Genomic DNA, 19,831 nt, shown 5'->3' on the forward strand with positions numbered 1-19,831 from the left:
TTTTTTTTTCCGCAACCAACAATTCATTTACAGCACGTTGTCACAGCAATCGAATCGAAGTAGCATGGCTTCAAGGAAAGGAGAGAAACTTTATCAAGAGTAATATTTAAGACAGGAAATCAAAAAGTGGGCCAGCGCTCTGTATGAAGTCAGACTTGTTGACGGGAAGCAGCTGTGTTGTAATAATTGGACGAGGACAACAGCCAGAATGTTCGACAACCTTCTGGAATGTGCTGTGTATATTTCAATCACTGAGAAAACCTTCGGAAGAGTTAGAGCGAAGCAAGGCTGCGAGAAAAACTCATCAGAAAAGTCCCTTAAGAATAGCATGTAGGCAACTAGCATACAGGGCCAAGTCAGTCGGTACCACGGATTAAAGTGCGCGTCATATATCTTGGCGGCCGAGTTTAGGTTCGTTCTGCGCATCTGACGTCAAAACATACAGTCAGCCAATGAACAGAGAACGACGTTGCCAGATCTCGACTGTAGTACAGAGCACGGACGAGTGTCTTCAGTTTTAGAAACTTTCAGTCATAAATAAAGTAATAGAACAAAAGCAATGTCTTGATAGCAGACTTTGTTTTTTGAAAGTTTGGAAAAACCATTCTTTATGCCAATTGCTTCATTTTCTATTAATTAATTAAACCAAACAAGCAATAAGACTCTTAATTCAGGCGATAGCAAGGAAAGGTGTTTGTATCAATTTCACGAACCGCTTTTTCGCAATAAAGAGCAGCGGTAATTGTTTATTTCCTATTGTACTTCGACGAAATGCGAGTAATTCATAGGCATACCAACAGTGTTTGTCAGAATTTTGCGTGACGTGTTAGAGTCCTTATAGAGACAAATTCCAGGACGAGCTGCGTCAGCGTAATGGTTAAGGCGTTGGATTAGAAGGTGTTGGTAACGAGTTCAAACCTTGTGTGATGCTAAATATTTTTTTTTATTTTAAAACAATATCGAAGTGCCTTACTTCACGAATTTTATTCGTTTGAATGCAGTTTTTTGAAATTTCTAGTGCTTTGTCTCTTCATTAACCCTTTCGCTGCTGCAGTCACGTGCTCCCCGCATTCCGCGCTGTGCGCGATTTTGTCATCACTGCACTGCTCGCCTGTGCAGACACATGGTGTTTCCACTGCTTTGACACACTTATCATTCGATTTCACAAAAACTATTTGGCCCAAAAATTAGATTTTTACGCATCTTCTTGACTGATACCTTCCCCCATAAATGACTTAATTTTGTTTCGATGTTCAACCCAGTTATTGTGCAGCATTAAATGTAGTAAACCATTGCACGAAATTTTGAAGAGTTTGCGGAGGTAAAAGTCCATAGCGTATACTTTCCGTATGGTCGATTTTAGTTGCCACAATGTTGAGAATGAAATGTGGACAAGGTACCTAAATTTCATATAAAATTTACTGTATAACAATATCTCATTTAATTTAAGTACCACATAGGTGTCGTATGTAATATTGAGAAATATTCCGTCTTTCGCGACTGTAATAAAAGTTTTATTTACACCGGGCGCGTTTGGCTTTATTTTAAAGCACTTCAGTCAGTCAAAGGAAGTGGGGGGAAGGTATCAGTCAAGAAGATGTGTAAAAATCTCATTTTTGGGCCAAATAGTTGTTGTGGAATCGAATGATAAGTGTGTCAAAGCAGTCGGAAACACCATGTGTCAGCACAGGCGATCAGTGCAGTGACAAAATCGCGCACAGCGCGGAATGCGGGGAGCACGTCTCTGTAGCAGCGAAAGGGTTAATGCGGCCGTGGTGGCTTTACTTCATAAACTGCGTGCTCCCCCCTAAACGTAAGCTTGCGAACTATACTGTACTATGGCGCTGTTTCTCTTGGCGCGTGCGTCGTGTGCAACTGGCAACACAGCAATCTCCCGCGTCTGGGCGGGCATGCGCGAGCCGCCAAGATAAAAGAATTCAACTATAGGAGGAGTCGATACTGCGAACGAAGCTGTGAATGGTGGAGAGAAAGCAGTAATCAACAGGAAGCAGCTGTAAGAAGTACAATAACTGAGTCGTTGGGAGCAGTCACTGTTGAGTAACAATTTGATGCTGATGGAATAGAAACTGAGCAGTCTCAATGCATTTGAGGAAGACCAACTGAGTTTCCGATAAGTATCCAGCAACAGTTACTACCTTGATTTTTCTGCCTGTTAGAGAAGAATAAGCTTTCTAGAGTTTGTCTTTAACCGTAATGACGAGTATCAGAATGTGCAGGGAAACAATCGCTGGTTCAAACTTGTCTCGCACTGTGGTTAAAGTATTTAAGTGTGTATTTTCGGAGCACACTTCTGTGATAGCAAACAGTAGAAATAAGAAACTGGGAGTGGCTGGAAATGACTGCCATGTAGAGTGGCAGGGTTTAGTTATTGATTTGCAAAGACATAAAGCCACTGTAAGACACCTCTTCAAATAAGGGTGAACTACTGGGAGCTAAATTGTTCGTCAGTTGATTCTGTAAGTATTCACGCACTTATTCACTTCGTACCAAGTATACTATTTCTTCTCACCATTCCAAAATCGTTTTTGCTAAGCATACTAGGATACTTTCTCTCTCTCACTGTGTTAAAGGTAACTTAACAGACTTCAGCCCACATTGTCAGCAACGTCCTGATTGCGTCACACAGGCCACACCTTCTTCCAAAGCTGGTGAACGGACCTGTGCCATTACTTATAACGAGTGTCTTGCTTAGACGCCATTTTGACGGTTCACAACGGCTCTGCCATCTACCGGAATTGTTTGAAACTTCACGCACATGCAAAAGAAACATCAAATTTGAAGCACCTAAAAGGACGTTTTCCTGTAGATGATCTTCAGATATTATGGAACAATCGAGCAATCGGAATACCACGATTTCTCATCCGTCGAGTGGTGTTCCCAAGCAAGAGACGCGTGATCTATTTTAAAATGTTCCCATGATGCTCTGTGGTGAATCCAGTTCCTCTCCAAACATCGCATAAGTTACACCACAGAAGAAACTGTTTTCATAGTTTGATAAAATTTCTGGAGGTAAGTTTTAAAAAGTATGCAGTAGTTATTGAAAGTGTACACTAACGATTAAAACTGTGGAGTTTATTAAGTAAAAGAGTTGTAGATCGTCATGTATTGCTCGATTTTTATCTATAGATGTAGTTGGTTCTTTTGTACTGTGGTCACAAGTTCAAGATGGCCTGTTTGGCAACACCGAATATGGGGTTTTCCATAAAAACCATCTTGACTGTGGAGCTGCTGAGAACGAAGATTAAATTTGTGATTTATGCAAATATATGAACGCAAAACGAGTCACCTCTACTACATATACCGATAATTGTTTCAGAATTCTGTGTTGAAGTTAATAAACCTAACAGAATTGTTATCGAATCAAACTGTTTTTTCTATTACTTATAAGTAATTCTTTTAAGTGTTTAAATTAAGAACAATATCAGAGTTGTATTTTGCGTACATAAAATAATAATTTTACCAAATTAGGACGACTATCTCCATGTTTATACCTCTATTCCATATTTCCTGACTTAAAGTGGAACAGTTTTAAAATTATTTTTCGATGATAAGATTTTTTAAATTTTCTCAAGAGAAATACAAATACTTCTTGCTAAATAGTTGAAGTTTATGATAAAGTATATTTGATAGCTAAGTATTAGTTCAGTCTGGAGATATAACTACAAATGTAAATGATGGTCCATTACATTCGAACTTTATGTATTAATGGCAGCAAAAAAGTGGTGTGTTACTTATTAAACTGTCCTCATATTTGAACCAAACTCGTTTCGCTTTATTCATAGCAATATCAGTGATCACATCAACAAATTTGGCTTTTCTTCAACTTTGTTTAATGGGATCATAAGTAGTTCTCATGTTTATAATTACTTTTTTATTACTTACGATTCTTGGTCCTACACTGTATCCCAACAGCTGTGTATAGGGGGATGAATGTAAATAACGGGTGAGTCAAAAAGTTGGAACAGCTACCATATTACCTGTTACTCTCAAACGCTGCCATAGGATGTTTCACATTTCTGCATCTGCATCTGCATCTCGCAGGTATACCTTCCTGGAATCTTGAACACAGAATTCATTTTTACTGCAGGCTTCTCACTAATTTCTAGGAATTGTCTGTCATCCTGTTATGATATGATGATGCTGTAGTGTGTGACGACACATATGCCCAAAAACAGACAGAAAAGTGTCACATCACAATATTAAATGAAATGTACCATTGCGCCGGGTTGTTCCTAGAAGGACCAAACAAAGCCGAGACAGGCTGAGCTCTGCCTGCATGCGGCCTGCACATCCAGCATGTGTGTGGTTTTTCACGCCATGGACGGCCCTGATGTACATAGTAAAGGTACCAAGCACATGAAATATTTCTGGAGCACTAAATTTTCTGTTACCATTTGCTGGAACAAAACCACAAGAGATATTGTAAACTTCATAGCATTCGAAACAGTTATTCCACTTATATACCCCTCTCCTAATCCATAGAAACGAGTTTGGACACTATCTAACCAGCCTTCTTAGAATGCTTCAGATGATGCTGTCATTTACCGTCTAGTAAAGTCATCAGAAGATCAAAACCAATTGCAAAATGATATCTGTATGGTGCGATAAGTGGCAATTGAATCTAAATAATGAATAGTGTGGTATCATCCACATGAGTACTAAAACGAATCCATTAAATTTCGGCTGTACGACAAATCAATCAAATGTAAAGATTGCCAATTCAGTTAAATACTTCGTGATTAAACTTAGGAATAAGTTAAATCGGACGATCAGTGGATAATGTTGTGGGGAAAGCCAAGCAAAGGGAGCGCTTTATTGGCAGAACACTTAGAAGATGCAACAGGTCTACTAAAGAGATTCCTTACACTACTCTTGTCCACCCTCTTCTGGGGTATTGCTGCGCGGTGTGGTATTTTTATTAGATAAGATTGACGGAGGAAGTTCAAAGAACCGCAGCTCGTTTTATATTATGGCGAAATAGGGGAGAGAATGTCATGGATATGAGTCTCGAGCTGGTGTGTCAATCATTAAAAAAAGACATTTTTCGTTGCAGCAGGATCTTTTCACGAAATTTTAATCACCAACATTCTCCTATGAATGCGACAATATTTTATTGGTGCCCATCTACGTAGGGAGAAATAATCATCATTATTAACCAAGAGACATCAGAGCTTGTAAGGAAAGATTTAAGTGTTCGTTTTTCCAGCTTGCTGTTCGAGAGCGGAGCAACAGAGAAATAGCTTGAAGGTGGTTTGATGAACCCTCTGCCCGTTAATTAAGTGTGAATTGCTGACTAACCAGGAGATTTAGATGTATGGATCATGAAATAAGATCTATGATGTGAAACGAGTAAACAATCCTTAATCGCCTACAGATCAGTCTAAAATTTTTGACCAACTACAACACAGCAGTTGATGCGAAGCATAGGGATCAGCATCCATGTGGATGTTCTTTGTTCTCAAGTCAGAGTTCTATATCCAAGTGTAGTGTAGATAACTGCGAACATATGAAGGAATAAAATACTCTTTTGTTAATGTTTGCAATCTTATTTACTACAAATGAAAAACATGTATAGGCAATTAATGCTATTTGGATTGTTAATGAGCTTTAAAACTAACAAATCATTCAAGGAATGAAAAATGGAATCTGTTTAGCCTTGGAAACTGTTGAGAGCTATAATAATATCTCAGAATTGACATAGCGACGAATTTAACTGATATAAAGTAATATCTCTCTTACCTGTTAAAATTCAGTGTCTTCTGGCAACAACTCAGAATTAATACTGTTGACCTGTGAGAATACCTCTTTTTCTAATTTCTCTCTGTATTAAACGAATATCTTCCTTAAATACTTGTAATCTGATTATTATCGATGTATGTTTTAAAGTATTTGTAATCCTTGCAAATTAATTATGAAATTTACGTGTGTTTGCATAAGAATGTTGTAAATATCTGTTATAATTTTAACCTTTGTTGGGCTATGTTACAGATGCAGCAACCGCGAAGACCAAATAAAGTAAGTTAAAATGAAATAAAAAAAGAACTATAAAAGTATCTGTGAGCTCTCGTAACGAAGGATTTAAACATAGAGGTGTAATAAGGGGAGATGGCGCTACAGACGTACACTGTATATTGCTTTGAAGCTGCTCCGCCATGTTCATAGCCCCTGAGCATTAGCAGACTACTTTTTACAATTGCTTCTTGTTCTAAAATTTCAGAGGTTTTTCTGGTCTTAAAGGTGTATTTGATCTAGTGATATGAAGCATTTCTCCTCGTTAATGTAACTTTCGTATTGTTACACGTTTCGAATAAGCAAGAAGCGAAGTATGTGATGTGAAAAGGCTGCTTTCGTAGCACAGCATTTTCAACTAAAATTCATGAAATTTATTCTCAGCTGGAACGTTGTATAGTTCTTCTTAACAACACAGGCACTGCCAGTATCACAAATAAAATACATGTACGTAAAAGGAACGAGTCCATTTACGAATGAAATGTTTCTTAACAGGTCAGACTATAATCAGGACGACTAGGACACCTTGAAACGTCCCCCTAGAAAAATTATAAATGACAATGCTGGTAAACCTCTTATGTTACTTCATTTTCAAACAGATGAGCAAAACGGAAAGTACTCAGACATTTCTCTCTTTACTTATTCTGATCAACAGTAAACTGACACACAATATTTTTTTTTTTTTTTTAGCGCAACGCAATCTGACTTTCAATAATCCCTACAAAAGAATGGTCCTGACAAACAATAAGCTATACCTTTCATGAATCATTTACCTCACTAAAATCTTGCGTTACTCGAACTACTGCAATACAGCAAGGGCCAATACTGCCAACTAAATAAAAGATTCTAACTACTGAAGGCACTAACTACTGATAGGCATAGTTAGCAAATGAAAGATTTTGATAGAGTACAAACAATGTATTTACCTTAATAATGTTCAAAAGTCATAATATATATCTCGGTTCATGACATCCAGTCTTACAAATTTCCTTTTTCTGACGGACACACGTCCAGATCGTCCACTCTCAAAACTCTGCCATCTCTCTCCCCACATCCACCACTGCTGGCGGTTCACCTCCAACTGTGCAACGCTATGCGATGTTCACATGCAACTGCCCAACACTACAATAGCAAATATTCCAACAACGCCAACCGGCCACACACTGCACACAGCACAGTCAGTGATTTTCATACAGAGCGCTACGTGGCGTTACCAACATAAAAACCTAAACAGCCTACTTACAACCTGTAAATGATGCAAGCTGGCACTTTTTATCAAAACACTTCCACCGGAAGCTAATGTTTGGGGCTACGAATATGGCGGACGTCGTTTTCACGTTTGTGACGTCATGACCACTCACAGTATCATGGCCCCATGGATATAACAGAGAAAAGGAATATCTAATGGAATTAATTTAAATAATTATTTAAATGTTATATAAATCAGTCTTATCGTATCTTCAGCAAACAACGAAAAATCGCAATCAATATTATCTTTAATTTATCAAACAAAATCATTCTTATGATGGCAGTTAATAAAAAAAACAACACTGAAATTAAGCTGTGTTTTGACAATCCGGAGGGGCGATCACTGTTCTGGACATGGTCATACAAGAAAATTTCTAAACATACTATTGCGTAACTTCTAGGACTAGAGTCCATCGTAGTCTTCATAGTGCATCACAGAAACTAGTTTCCAATGCCAAACCACGATAGGAGAAAATAATTCCACTCCCTACGATTGACCGCGACGCTAGTGAAGGAAATATTACGTCGGTCTCTTAAAGTTCTTTACAAAAATCTTTGCAGAAATACGAGGAGTTTCAGAAAGACTCATCAGATTTCAAAGACGCTATCTTCTACGTGAATGAAGATAAAAACAGTGGGCACATTTTAACTTATTCATGGGACTATGAAGTCTTGTTTATTTAGTTATTTTTCAATAGAAACATCCGTCAACTGTTTAGTATCGCTGCCTCTAGATCGCGGAGTTCGATTCCCAAGCGGGTCGCAGATTTTCTTCACTTGAGGACTGGATGTTTGTGTTATCTTAAATCGATTTTACGAAGGTATATCTTTTACGTGAAGTGTATTCGCAGTTGCGAATACGGACAACCATCAGCTGTATAATGGAATGACGACAATGAAAATTTTTGCTGGACCGGGACTCGAACCATAATTTTTTTTTCTTCTTTTTTAGCACTAGGCTAACCGAGCCCGCTTGCTGCCACATCCAGACTCCACATTTCGTCAATCATGTGTCTACAATTTGCACTCGTACATCCATTACATATATTCCCATATAGGGGAGACATTTTTAATGAAAGTTGCTTGTCTCGCGTCGGTGGACAAATACAATACTGCGGTGCCTGTGTTCTTCAGAATTACGATGTAATATTCCTTGGGACATGCATGTGTGTCAGCAGATGGTCGTCCATATTCGCATCCACGAATACATTTCACGTATTTCATTATGGCTGTAGTCGCCACAGTGCCTGTTCCATCGAACATGCATGCATGTCTGAAGGAATATTACATCGTACTTCTCAACAACATAGGCACTGCAGCATCGTACATCTTTTAGTTGCATGCAGATTCAACCTTGGGATACATCTTACAATTACGTTCAGAATAAAAGATTTCATTTGCCTTTCACCAACAAAACATTCATACGATACTTTACGTCCCATTGTATTGTGTTGTATGTTAACTGGGGACCTAGAAACTACGGAGAGGCTCCGTCGCCGCCACAGCCGCAGTGGTCCGCAACCCCATGACGACTACCACAGTCCACTTCACCCCTCCGCAGTCCCACACCGAACCCAGGGTTATTGTGCGGTTCGGCCCTTGGTGCCCCCCCCCCCCCCCCTCCCAGGGACCCAGGGAACGTCTCACACCAGACGAGTGTTTGCGTGCTAGAGTAATGATGGGTACACGTACGTGGAGAACTTGTTTGCGCAGCAGTGGCCGACATTAGCTGAGGCGGAATATGGGGAACCAGCCCGCATTCGCCGAGGCAGATGGAAAACCGCCTAAAAACCATCCACAGACTGGCCGGTTCACCAGACCTCGACACAATTCCGCCAGGCGGATTCGTGACAGGGACTAGGCGCTCCCTCCCAGTCCCGAAAGCAGTGCGTTAGACAACTCGGCTAACCGGGCGGGCTTCCTTACGTCCCATGCTTTTTAACTGTATTCACTGCTGTTCAACGAGTTAAAATTTCATGGTTTGGTTATACTCCGATCAGCCACAACATTGTCATCACCGACTTATTATCGATATAAACCCATCCAGGCGCTAGCAGCGTCACCTGGCGAGGAATTACTGCTATAGTTGAATTCTTTTATCTTGGCGGCTCGCGCATGCCCGCCCAGACGCGGGAGATTGCTGCGTTGCCAGTTGCACACGACGCACGCGCCAAGAGAAGCAGCTCCATAGTATAGTATAGTTCGCAAGCTTACGTTTAGGGGGGAGCGCGCAGTTTATGAAGTAAAGCCACCACGGCCGCATTAACCCTTTCGCTGCTACAGAGACGTGCTCCCCGCATTCCGCGCTGTGCGCGATTTTGTCACTGCACTGCTCGCCTGTGCTGACACATGGTGTTTCCGACTGCTTTGACACACTTATCATTCGATTCCACAAAAACTATTTGGCCCAAAAATTAGATTTTTACACATCTTCTTGACTGATACCTCCCCCCCCCCTCCCTTCCTTTGACTGATTGAAGTGCTTTAAAATAAAGCCAAATGCGCCCGGTGTAAATAAAACTTTTATTACAGTCGCGAAAGACGGAATAATTCTCCATATTAGATACGACACCTATGTGGCACTTAAATTAAATGAGATATTGTTATACAGTAAATTTTATATGAAATTTAGGTACCTTGTCCACATTTCATTCTCAACATTGTGGCAACTAAAATCGACGATACGGAAAGTATACGCTATGGACTTTTACCTCTGCAAACTCTTCAAAATTTCGTGCAATGGTTTGCTACATTTAATGCTGCACAATAACTGGGTTGAACATCGAAACAAAATTAAGTCATTGATGGGGGGAAGGTATCAGTCAAGAAGATGTGTAAAAATCTATTTTTTGGGCCAAATAGTTTCTGTGAAATCGAATGATACGTGTGTCAAAGCAGTGGGAACACCATGTGTCTGCACAGGCGAGCAGTGCAGTGATGACAAAATCGCGCACAGCGCGGAATGCGGGGAGCACGTGACTGCAGCAGCGAAACGGTTAATGAAGAGACAAAGCACTAGAAATTTCAAAAAATTGCATTCAAACGAATAAAATTCGTGAAGTAAGACACTTTGATATTGTTTTTAAATAAAGAAAATATTTAGCATCACACGTTTGAACTTATTACCTTTCATTCTTTAACCCAACGCCTTAACCGTTACGCTAGCACAGCTCATCGTGCAATGGCTCTCCATAAGGACTCTTAATAGGTCACGCAAAATTCTGACAAACACTGTTGGTATGCCTATGAATTACTCGCACTTTGTCGAAGTACAATAGGAAATAAACAATTACCGCTGTTGCTTATTGTGAAAAAGCGGTTCGTGAAATTGATACAAACACCTTTCCTTGCTATCGCCTGAATTAGGAGTCTTATTGCTTGTTTGGTTTAATTAATTAATAGAAAATGAAGCAATTGGTATAAAGAATGGTTTTTCCAAACTTTCAAAAAGCAAAGTCTGCTATCAAGACATTGCTTTTGTTCTATTACTTTATTTATGACTGAACGTTTCTAAAACTGAAGACACTCGTCCGTGCTCTGCTCTGCAGTCAAGATCTGGCAACGTCGTTCTCTGTTCATTGGCTGACTGTATTTTTTGACGTCAGATGCGCAGAACGAACCTAAACTCGGCCGCCAACATAAATGACGCGCACTTTAGTCAGACACACGCGCGGTGCATGTATTATCAGTGAACGAGCTGCACGTGTGTAGAGTGGAGAAGACGTTGGATCTATCTGAGTTAGACCGAGGGCGGATGGCCTGGAGGCTCGGTACGAGTATTTCGAAAACATCACGACTTCTCGGGTGTTTGAGGAGTGCTGTGGTGAGTGTCTTCAACATGTGGCGAAACCAAGGTGAAACCACGTCCAGACTTTGTGGGGTTGGGCGGCCATCCCTCATTACAGATGTCGGACGTCGTAGGCTGGACAGACTGATAAAACAGACCAGGCGGCGAACGGTGGCTGAACTAATATCAGACTTCAATGTTGGGCAAAGCACGAGTATGTGTTAACACACAGTGCACAGAACACTCCTAACTATGGGCCTTCGCAGCCGACAACCCATGCGTGTACCAATGTTAACACCACGACATCGACAACTACACTTGAAATGAGCACGTGACTATCGGCACTTGGTGCTGGCGCAGTAGAAGAGCTTTTCATGGTCTGATGAATTGCGATACCTTTTTCATCATGCCAATGGAAAGACGTGAATCATTCGTCTTTCAGAGGAACAGCTCCTCGCTACCTGTATGGCGGGACGGAGAAAAGCTGGTGGCGGCCACATTATGTCCTGGGGAACATTAACGTGTGCATCCAGTGGGCCAGTGGAGCTCGTGCAACACACCATCACAGCCAAGGAGTATCGTACACTGGTTGCAGACCACGTACACCTCTCCATGACGAAAAATGGTTCAAATGGCTCTAAGCACTATGGGACTTAAAATCTGAGGTCATGAGTCCCACCGGCCGGTGTGGCCGAGCGGTTCTAGGGGACTGATGACCTCAGATGTTAAGTCCCATAGTGCTCAGAGCCATTTGAACCATTTCATGTCCCCTAGACTTAGAACTACTTAAACCTAACTAACCTAAAGACATCACACACATCCATGCCCGAGGCAGGATTCGAATCTGTGATCGTAGCAGCAGCGCGTTTCCGGACTGAAGCGCCTAGAATCGCTCAGCCACAGCGGCCGGCCCTTCATGACGATCAGGTCCCCCAATGGCCGTGGTATTTTTTCAGCAAAATAATGAGCCTTGTCACAAGGTCAGGACTGTGATGGAGAGTTTCGAGAAATACAATGGCGAGTTACAATTGATGTGCTGTCCCCGCAACTCGCCAGATCTGAACCCGTTCGAACACATCTGGGATGTTATTGAAAGCGGCGTCAGAACTCAACGTTCCCTTCCCAGGAATTTACGGGAATTAGGTGACTTGTGTGTACAGGTGTTATTTCAAATCCCTCCAGGGACCTACCAAGGCTCGTTGCTTCCATACCACGACGCGTCGCCGCTGTTATCCTTGCCGAAGACGGACATACCGACTATTAAGTTGCTGGTCATAATATTCTGACTGATCAGTTCACGTCCGCCAAGAATGAAGCAAACAGAAGTTCAAATGGTTCAAATGGCTCTGAGCACTATGGGACAACATCTGAGGTCATCAGTCCCCTAGAACTTAGAACTACTTAAACCTAACTAACCTAAGGACATCACATACATCCATGCCCGAGGCAGGATTCGAACCTGCGACCGTATCGGTCGCGCGGTTCCAGACTGAAGTGCCTAGAACCGCTCGGCCACACCGGCCGGCCAGAAGTTCCGTCCGCCATTTTTTCTGTAGTTGGGAGCGTCCTCTCCTTTGTCACGCCCTCTTGCAATTGCCTTTGATTAACTTGAAACTGGTCGTGCTAGGCTATTTTTTCACCAAAAATAGTAAACAGGGGTGATTTCTGTGTACACTGGCAACAACAAGTAAGGTTTTAGTCCAGATACGGATAAAGCTCTAGATGCAGATAAATTTGCAAGGCGATTCATATTAGTCCACGCACGATAACGTCATTTGTTGCTCACAAAGTGAACGTAAATCAATGCAATTTGAACACGTACCGCCTGAGGATTGTAGAGTAAACTTCGAGACACGTTCTGGTTAGCTGTCAGAAACGACGACTGAAGCAGAAGTTCTGTATTTTTCGTTTGTGTTTTTAGTTTGGAGTCATAGCCTCAAAAACCAATCCACCATGGACTAAAATACTTTAAAAAGGTCAAAATTACGCTATTTGGGCAAATTATGTATCGCAAATAATTAATAACAAGTTATTCAATAATTATAATAATATAATAATAATAACCGGAGGAAGGCAATGGCAAACCACCTCCGGTAGGACTTTGCCTAGTAGGCGGTGCGGGCCTCCCGCATCGTCCCCTACGCTCTTCGGAGTGTGGGACCTCATCATCATTATCAATAATAATAACAATAATAGTGACTTATAAGACCATAAAATAATTTATTAACATTTCATTTTTACAATATTTTCATTTCCACTTGATTTTCACAGTGTCTTCACTGACATTCCGTTTCTGCAAAGTTTTCACCGACGTTTAAATACAGTAAGCTTGGTATAGGCCTATAGTTGTTTTACAGCTTCACCTCTCTGCTCAAAATCTTTAGATTTTTGTGAATGATTTATACTGCCGATAAAATAATGCTTTTACGTAATGGGTTTCTTTTCCAAATTCAGCTGCTGCAAAAAGATTGTAACTGTTTTAAATAATGAACTTCTCACCAAATGCAGTGAAGAACTCTTGAGTGCGGCAATTACATAAGCTCTCGTAAGTACCCTTAGCTGAATAAAAATGAAAAGTCAGAACAAATTTATTTACTTGCTGATAATATTGTGATACTTTACAGCTAGCCTGAAGTCTTTCAGCAGATCCGTTACATTTTCACTATTTAATAAATCATAAACTATATTACGTTATCTTTTTGTCACATCTGCAACTAAAATCTCTAACTGCATTATCCTTCTTCTGTAGAACATTCCCTCTTTGTACTCTTACCACATTGCACTTTCAGCTTTTTTGGACTTCGATGGCAGTAACTGTGGTCATCATAAACAAATGCACTAAGTACACAAAGAATAAAATTCCACCATAATATTATATACAAAATTATCAATGTGATAATAACATGAAATAAATTTAAATTATAGACTTATTGTATGCTAATGCTGGCTCACTAGTAGAATAATCATACAAACTGACGAAAGCTCGCTTTCTGAGTAGTGGTCATGGAATTTTATCTTTTTGTTTGTAAATGTAGTGGAAAGTTAAAGTTAATTATTCGTGCCTTGGACAAAAGGGGCTTCTGGTCATTTGTTTGACACGTATATTTTTTATCTCCAAAAGAGCGGACTGGCTGTAGTAGGAAATCAGTTGTCTTGTTTCACATTTATAACTCATCATTTTGTATCTCCTTGTCTTTTGAAGGAAATCTATAATTACTGAAAATCAAATTACTTACCTGCATTTGTCTTCAGCACAATTCCAGTTCCCATCAGTTACGGACTAATAAAAATTTTAATAAAGAAGTGTGTCGTATTTTATTTACACTAATATACTGGTTTGTAATGTGAAATATTTGTCGTTCATCGCTTTGATTTGTGCTGGTGAATGCTGAAGACACTGCACGCATGTTTCATTCATATTTTGTTACTAAGATCATCCAGAGAAATGGAATATTTCGCTAATAACAGAACACCTAAGCGTCGAATATAAACACCAGACTGCGTTGTCGTAATGTTTTGAATAAATAAAAACATGGTGCCTGAAGTAGCGTGGGTCGCCGCTAGGAGCGCTGTAACTAGTGTCTTATCGAGCGAGATGGCGCAATGATTAGCACACTTGACTAGCAGTTGGGAGGACGGCGGTTCAAACCCGCGTCCGGCCATCCGAATTTAGGTTTTCCGTGATTTACCTAAATCGCTCCGGGCAAATACAGGGAGGGTCCCTTTGAAATGGCACGGCCGATTTCCTTCTTGACACAATCTGAGCTTGTGCACCGTCTGTAATGACCTCGATGTCGATGTAACGTTAAATCCAATCTCCCTTCCTTCAACTCCAACTGCGAGCGTCGAAGTGTCTTAGTAACTGTAAAATTTTAATTCATTGCTGCTGTTGCTAAGCTTCATCGCAGTTCTCCCAAACATTTTGGAAGGGGACGCACATGGACTGTTTCTCTACAAAAAATCACATGTCTTCAAATCAGATGACCTTCGAGGTCAATGTTCTAGTTCGAGGTCCGTACGCCCCTTACGGCTGATCCATGGTTGCGCCAGCCCTTTGTTAAGAAATGTTGTTGCATCCAGACGCTAACGTGCTGGTGTTCCGCACAGCTGAAAAACGAAGTTTCCGGCGTGTTCCCACAACTGTGAAAATATTCCTGATATCTAAACACACAGCCCAGTCACATTAAGTGTTGAGCAACTGACGACCCAGATGAACCTAGGGGCCAGCAACAGTGTCTGCGTATGGGCCATACTGCACTAAGTGATAAATGTCATGTTGGATGGCATGATGGCATGAGTCATGGCATACGTCACGAAATCATGTATCATGTTACTTTACTTGACATAAAAGGTGTGCCGGTATGAAATGAGCGTTAAAATACAAATGTGTCGATATGGAACATTTGTTGTGAACGAGCCTTAATTTTTTTTTTTTTTTTGTTTGATTGGTATGACATCTGTCAAAGACATTTAGTATACATCAAGTCATGGAACAAACAACATCGTATGTTTTCATCGTGTTAACAATGTCGAATTTTGTACCAGAAGGTGATGATTTGCGGAAAGCATTAATTTTTTGTTTTCATTTGAAAAAAAGTGCTGCAGAGTCGCATCGAATGCTTGTCGAGGCATATGGTGACCATGCTCTATCAGAAGCAACATGCAAAAGATGGTTTCAACGGTTCAGAAATAATGATTTTGATGTAAGAAATGAAGAACGTGGAAGACCATCAAAAAAGTTCGAAGACGCCGAATTGCAAGCAATATTGGATGAAGATGATACTTTGAGTCAGAATCAAATGGCAGCAATGCTAAATGTTGCACAACAAAAAATTTTTGAGCGTTTGAAAGCTATGGTAAAGATCCAAAAGTGTGGAAAATGGGTGCCACATGAATTGAATGAAAGACAGATGGAAAACCGAAAAAACATTTGTCAAATTTTGCTTCAAAGACATGAAAAAGAAAATCAATTTTGCATCGAATTGTTACTGGCGATGAAAACTGGATTTATTTTAAGAATCCTAAACGGGAAAAAACATGGGTTAATCCGGGACAACCATCAACATCGACTGCAAAACCAGATCGATTCGGCAAGAAGACAATGCACTGTGTTTGGTGGGATCAGAAAGGTGTGGTGTATCATGAGCTTCTAAAACCCGGTGAAACTGTGAATACTAATCGCTACAGACAACAAATGATCAATTTGAAATGCATTGATCGAAAAAAGACCAGTATGGGCCAGAAGACATGGCAAAGCAATTTTTTTACACGACAATGCACCTGCACACAAAGCAAAACTGGTTCAGGATACAATCAAAGCACTTGGCTGGGAGCTGCTACCCCATCCGCCGTATTCACCAGACTTGGCCCCTTCCGACTACCATTTGTTTTCATCAATGGGACACGCATTGACTGAGGAACACTTCGATTCCTACGAAGAAGTCGAAAATTAGGTGTCTGATTGGTTTGCTTCAAAAGACGAACATTTCTATTGGCGTGGTGTCCACAAATTGCCAGAAAGGTGGTCAAAATGTTTAGAAACCAATGGTCAGTACTTTGAATAAAATGCTTTTACTTTTCAGTTCAAAATTAGTTCACAAAAAAACGCTCATTTCATACTGGTACAGCTGGTAATAATACTAACAAGTACAAATGCGCGAATATGTCAAGATGTCTCTGAAGCTGCCAGCTAAGTCGAAAAGCTGGTTCCCTTCTCTTATATCCCTAACTCTACCCAGGACATATTAATTTTTTTGTGCTCCGATTTTAATTCCGGTTATGTTTGTTATGTAAATTTATCTAACAATACCTGTAGAATTTGATTATGAGTGCTCACTGACTTTTGTTGCGTGCTTTTCGTCGGTAGTCCGGTGCTCTCACATGTCAAAGCATTCTGCAGCGTGCTGCAAAAGATGGCAAGTCAGGCTTCTGAAAGATCGTTGAAATCCGCAGGTCGTCCCGGTGTGCTCATTTCAGTCGAAGAGCCCATTCAATACAGTTCTGCTCGCAATCGCCAGATGTAAACTCGTCGTGCCAGCCGACAGTTAGCCATTCCGCTTAAGTCTGTCTGACGTATTTTACGGTGAAGTTTCTGTTTAAAACCGTACAGAATTCAGTTGCTATAATCCCTTCATGATGGAAATAAATAGTATCTTGTAGACTTTTACGAAATTATTCTGGGCGTAGAGACAGAAGACCACAATTTCTTTCACACATAAGTATCAGTGACATGTCTACGTTCCATTTAAGTGGACGAGTGAACTGCTACATTGTAAGAATGCTGGGGACACAACAGCCACATACGAGAGATACTCTCCAAAGCTCCTGGTGTTTTGTGCGTCAAGTGCCCTTTTTTATTTTTGCGGAAAAGAGGGTTACAAGGATCATGTACCTGAATATACACAGTTCAGTCACAAAGTGACCAACTGTCGAAAATTGGAATTGACATATTTGGCAGCACGCTGCAGAATGCTTCGAGATGTGGGAGCGCCATACTCCCGACGAAAAGCACTCCCCTCAGTTGCAACAAAATTCAGCGAGCACCCATAACCAAACCGTACAGGTATTGTCGGACAAATTTAAGTAGTAAACGTAACCAGAATGAAAATCTTAGCTCGAAAAAGTGAATATATCCTGGGTAGTGTAACGGATGTAGCAGAAGGGAACTAGCTTTTCGACTCATCTGGAAGACATCTTGACATATTCGCGCTTTTTTATTTTCCTGTTGTAGATGCACTCCCACTTACTGATTCCTCCTATTGTAGAAGCATCCCACTCTCTAGATACATATACAATTATGTGCCAAAACTTTGTGATGACACGCTTAATAGCTTGTTTGTCCGTCTATGGAACGAACTGCATCACTGATTCTGTGTATCAGGGATCCGACAGTTTGTTGGTAGGTCTGTGGAGGTATGTGGTATTGGATGTCACGCACAGGTCATTAATTCGCGTAAATAACGGGCTACTGATTTGCGTACTCCGTGATGGCGCCCGATAGCTACACAGATGGCTTCCCTAGGATTTACATCAGTCGAATTTTGTCGGCGAGACATAAAGGTGAGTTCACTATAATGCGGCTCAAACCACTGTAGCACGGTTCTGGCACCAAACCAAGGACAATTATACTGCTGAAAGATGACATCGCAATCGGGGAAGACATTAACCGTAAGGGGATGTAGCTGGTTCGCAGCTGTCGGCGTGTCTTCGATTTCTATCACAGGTCCCCACGCGAGCGTAGGACAATGTCTCCCACAGCATAATACTGCAAAGTTCGAACCTATTCGTGCAAGTTTGAGGTATAGATGTGGCGCGCTTCGAAAAGGTCCAAGAGACCTTCGACCAAAGAATGAATTGATTCGTAGAAGTTTAAAGAATAGAGGAGGTGCGCTTCAAAAACCTCCCAGAAAAAAGTGTTTTTGCATCTAAATTCCGAACGAAGCAAGATTGTTTCAAATGGTTAAAATTATCTTACACCAAGGTCCGATACACCGGTGGATCAAATTTGAACCATCAGCCTCATTCCAGTCCGGAGTATTTAAGGGTGACTGTTTCCGCACTTAAAATCCGAACGGTGCACACACAAATGGTGCCATTAGCCGAGCATTAATTTCAGCTCAGTTAAAATCTTTTGCAAAAGAAATTACTCGATTCGCACAACTTGCCTGGGTGTCAGCTCCGGTTCGTCGTTCCAGCTTTGCTTAATGTACTGTAACGTAGCTACAGTAGGACAGGTATTTGAATGATCTTACAAATGGCCGCCGGTCCAGGCTAAACCAAAAACTTTTTACCCTATGTTCCTAGCTCAAATACGAACCGAGCACTTAGACCCCCCCCTTCCCCTTCCCATTTGGCATTTGCGCGCGACCTTTTCAGATATATTTGTAAAAGCACTTCTGCATTTATAAAGTCACATTTTCTTTAAAAAATCGTTTTTAAAATTATGTATACTGTCAGAAAAAATAGTAGAGATTCTTTTTCTGGGATGATACATGAGACCGCTCGTTTCGGAATTCTAAATGTACACATATCAGGCTGGCGCTAGATACACAACTGGCAAGAAACCAGATAGTGCCAAGTCTGACCAAGTGTGGAAAGATTTAGCTAAATACAGCGGAATCTTTCGGAATCTTTTCCCCAACAATCTGTAGAAGGTTTTAGAAATCGGCAGGGCTCATTCTCAAGAATTTTCTGAAACCCATACTATCTTCTACGTAGTTGTAATTTTTCGAGAAGATTCATAGCAACAGTAATATTTCCCGAAAACAGAGTTCTCCTCCAGTAACGTCTACATTTATTTTTTCTTTTTAATATATTAAATTAGTAAGGCACAAATTAAACGCGCAGAGTACAGTTTCTTGAGACATCGCGTTCAGATATCTGTAGTGCAACTGATTCCGAATGTGTGGAAGCGCGAAACTGCCAAACAGACGAACGGGATCGATCTACCTCGCATTTGTTAGAGATGTTTTGCCTACCCTGCTGAATGGTGTGCCACTAAATGTTCGGATGGACATTAGGCTGCAACACGACGGGGCTCCGGCACACCTCAACGTCGCATATCCCAGTCGATAGACTGGTAGAGGTGGACCAGTTCCATGGCCAGCACAGTCGCCAGATCTGACACCTCTCGATTTTGGGGTAGTGTGTAGAGTAGCGACTGTCGCGATATATGTCTTGCGACCGTCCGAATACAAAGTCGCGCGACTTTGTCGCTAGGTGCGTACGTGCCGTAAGAAAACACTCGATACGGAGAAGACGACTCAG

The sequence above is a fragment of the Schistocerca nitens genome, chromosome 4 (assembly GCF_023898315.1).
Source record: "Schistocerca nitens isolate TAMUIC-IGC-003100 chromosome 4, iqSchNite1.1, whole genome shotgun sequence".
In the NCBI taxonomy this organism is placed as follows: domain Eukaryota; kingdom Metazoa; phylum Arthropoda; class Insecta; order Orthoptera; family Acrididae; genus Schistocerca; species Schistocerca nitens.